This window comes from Arachis ipaensis, chromosome B01 (genome assembly GCF_000816755.2).
Source record: "Arachis ipaensis cultivar K30076 chromosome B01, Araip1.1, whole genome shotgun sequence".
Classification (NCBI taxonomy): domain Eukaryota; kingdom Viridiplantae; phylum Streptophyta; class Magnoliopsida; order Fabales; family Fabaceae; genus Arachis; species Arachis ipaensis.
The window spans coordinates 5,072,681-5,076,866 of record NC_029785.2 but is presented as its reverse complement, the minus strand read 5'-3'; the positions used below and the strand labels follow the sequence as shown (position 1 = coordinate 5,076,866).

The following is a 4,186-nucleotide window of genomic DNA, read 5'->3' as shown; positions in this document are numbered from 1 at the left end:
TAATTAGATAAAAATACTAATTTTATATAAATTAGGAATACTGTGAGTATATATATATTAGAATGTAATTTACTAATTTATTGTCTGTAACTAAAATTTTATATGAAATAAACTACAATAAAACATTATTATCCCCCTCCTTCCATTTAACATTTAGAATTAACGATAAAATGATTTGTCAGGTATGGCTAAGAAATGTGCGGGCGATGGAGATTGCAAACATTTGTTTTGTCACAGTGTTCCACCTTTTCCACCAAGGCCTTGCGTAGCTGGATGCCTTGGTGGACATTGCGGTTGCATTTGCCTACCACCAAAGCCAGGAGTCTGATCTTTACAATATATTCAACCATATATATTAAAAAGAAAGTTTTGTTGATGAGGACCTTATATTTCATAAATAAGATGTAAAAATTCTACTATATTTGGGATTTTAATTTCAATAAGATCTTCCTGAACGATGATCTGGGCATATTATTTTACTATTGTGATATTATTATTTCTCTAGCGGGTTATGTGCTGATGCTGTGTCGAAAATTAAATGATAATATGCTAAAAAAATAAGTAATAAAATGAAAAAAAAGTTGGCGTGTCTAAAGTTAAAAAGTTAATCTAAATGATTAAGAATAAATATATAAAAATATTATTTGTATACCAAAATCAGTCATTAAAATCAGTTATTAATGTATTTATATATAAATACATGTGTAATTTAATTTATTTTTAATATGTATTTATATTGGTTGATAAATATATGAATAGTTTCATATCCAAATTATTTTAATATATAGACAGAATAAAATCTTAATATATAGCGCGCGAGATTAATTATTGTGGTAGATTCCAGATCGGTGTTATTAAAACATTTTGCGTTGAATTGTATGAAAGCGGTTTTAAACCGCCGCAATATGTCCAAATAGGATAGCGATATTGTGCTGCGATAGACACAGAACGTCGCTATTAGGTATTGCTAATTTTTTTTTCTTTTTCGGTGATTATGAATCACCACTATTCCAAAAATCGCGCTATTTTTTTAGTCTATTTTTGTCAGTTATAAGCTGTCGCTATTTGGTGTTGCTAATTTTTTTTAAAATATTAATTTTACTCTTCTCTGCCTACCTTGTCTTTGTAATGCAAACTGGCTTGGCAATGATATGTGCTGGATCCGTACGTGCCGAGAATGCCATGAACATAATGCTAAACAATGTGGTTGATGCTGTGGTTGGTAGCATCTCATTCTACCTTTTTGGATTTGCATTTGCATATGGAAATTCGAATCCTTTCATTGGAACTAATTTGTGTGCTCTAGCCAACATTCCAAATGGCACATATGATTATAGTTTTTTCTTTTTTTTTTTTTGTTTTTTTGTTTTTTGGGTTGTCCACAGTATCCCTAATTCGGTCGGTTAAGGACTAATGTGTCGTGAATCGGAGCTCCATTTAAGAGTTTATCGTTAGTTAATGGGTTACTGTATGCATAAGACAGAATTTTAATTTCAGACACTTGCTTAAACGGAATAATAAACTAACCGTTAGACCAACTCAACTTGGTTTATAATTTCTTCCTTTACCAATGGCCTTTTGCTATAGATGTGCCAGGGATCGTAAGTGGGTCCATAGCTAGCTGAGAAAACCCAATTTAGTGCATATCTTGTTTTCTCATTCTTTCATAGTGGGTTTGTGTACCCAGGTGTGGCCCATTGGGTTTGGTCATCCAGTGGTTGGCCAAGTCCAAGGTCAAGTGAGCTGTTCTTGGGCTCAGGAGCCATTGACTTTGCTGGGAGTGAGAGTGGTCCATATGGTTGGTGCCATTGCGGGCTTTTGGGGATCCATCATAGAAGGCCCACACGTCGGCCGATTTGATGCTTTTGGCAAGCCGGTCCCTCTTCAAGGCCATAATGCAACTCTTGTGATAACTAGACTTCAGTTGGTCAAACTGCTATTGTCACCACATTGGCCGGATCGACGGCTAGCACCGTCACCTTGTTCGGGCGACGATTATTAATCGGCCACTGGGATGCAATGGTTTGCTTGGTGGGTTTGTATCCATTACCTCTGGGTGCTCAGTTGTGGAGCCATGGGCTGCCATTATTTGTGGGTTCGGCTCGGCTTGATCTTAATTGGGCTAAACATATTCGCATTAAAAATGAACTATGATGACCCATTAGAGGCAGCCCGATTGCACTTAGGGCTTCTTGTTTACAGGGTTATTTGCCAAAGAAAAATTTGTGATCCAAGCATACAATTCAGGTGCCACAAGAGTGGTAAGACCTTATGGTCTAATACTTGGAGGTGGATTTGGATTGATTGGAGCCCAAATTGTTAATTTTTTGTAATCTTTGTATGGGTTAGTGCAACAATGTGGCCCATGTTCTATGCCTTGAACAAGCTTAAATTGCTGAGAATCTCCATTGGTGAGGAAGTTTTAGGCCTTGATATCTCCAGACATGGAGGGTATGCTTATGCTCATGATCATGCTCATCAAGAGAATAATGATCCTCGTTCTCATGCAGATTATATGCATATTCAAGATGACCAATCAAAGTTTGATTTTATGATTCTACTAGTTTTAGGAATTGCCCTATAGCTTTTGTTTGGGGGTGGTAGTTGTGTAAAACCTTATCTAAGAAGAATACAATCTCAAAAGTTGGAATCTCTAGTTACTAATATGTCACATTTGGCATTAAGTATGGATTCAGAGATTGAAATTTTTTCTTCTTTAGTTTTAATTTCCTGATTTGATTAATATATTAAATTGTTAGAATGATTCCACATACAAATTTTATCATAAAATTTAAATGAATTACTAATTCCGAATTTGTTATATGGACACTCAAATTCGAAGCTAAGCAAATTCTTTAGTTAAGATTTTTTTAACTTTAATTTTTAAGAACAAAATTAAAACAAAGAATAAACAAAAAAAAAATGTCTAACCATTTTGTCTACATTTGATGTACAAAAACATTTTCCCCATTTACCATAAATATTAATATTTCTAATTTAAAACATTGAGATAATTAGGATGCTAATTGCTACCTAGTCAATTGAAACAAGAAAACAAGGAAATGAGCATTGAAAAATGAAGGTTCAGAAGTAGATGAATCTATCTTCAATCGCACACCAAAATATCATGAATGGCATGGAATCTTGTCAAGTGGGGTTGGTCTAATAGCTAACTTATTAGTTTAAATAAGTATAAAATAATATGTTCTATTTTTTTTGTTGAAAATCTTATTATTAGTTTATCTTTCGTACGTATTTTGAGATTTTATTTTCTAAGATATTAGGTTATTTTATTTTGATGCTGTTACGGCCTGGCCCAAAACTCACACGGGTCAACCCGACCCGAGTTCCCGGCGGCCCAATGGTGCGTCTTCCGCCCGACCCGGACACGCGTCCCGTACGGCTCACACACAGCCGTGGGACAAGGGCAAAGAGGGTATGGGCCTGCTCATTGGGAGGGCCCACTACTGACATGTATATAAGGGGAGACTGGCTCTCCCCCCAAGGGACGTGACACTCACACACCATTTCCTCTCCGCCTGCACATATTCTGACAAGGGCGTTGGAGTGTCTTTGCAGGTGGCACCCCCCTCCACATACAAAGTGCTCGGGACCTCGCATACCCGGGATCAGGAAACAACGACCAGACGAACCTCTCCACCATCCCAAGCGTAAACCCCGGGGTCATAATCCGAACCGTCCGGTACCCGATCTACCGAACATTGGCGCCGTCTGTGGGGAAAACGTTCATGGATTTCGTGCTGGTCCAGACTGGAACTGGTTCCGAGGTAGCGCCCCCCATACTCGGGGGAGGCGCCATCGCGACGAAATCCCGTCAGCAACAACGATCGCCCCCGAGGGATGCGACGCAGACTCACGAGCGACGCCCCTTCGGGGGGACGGGTGACAACCACGCCAGGATAATGCAAGAACTACGCCACAGAATGCAGGACTTAGAGCGCAGGCTAGCAGAAAGAGAGCGCGACCAACGCTCCCCGGAGCGGAGCCCCACCCGTTCCCGTTCAAGAAGCCGCTCGAGGCGCACGCCGAGCCCCCAATACGAGTCGGAGAGCACTAGGGAACGGATACGCCCCAGAAGAAGAAGTCGCGACCCCATTATCTACGCCCGACACGAGAGGCGGCGTGCGTTGAACAGAGGCAACGAGGAAGCCCACCGCGAGAACAA

At 39.5% G+C, this 4,186-nt stretch overlaps 1 pseudogene; it reads left to right on the top strand.

The window, feature by feature from the left end:
- Nucleotides 185-2,584, top strand: LOC107644843 (annotated as a pseudogene).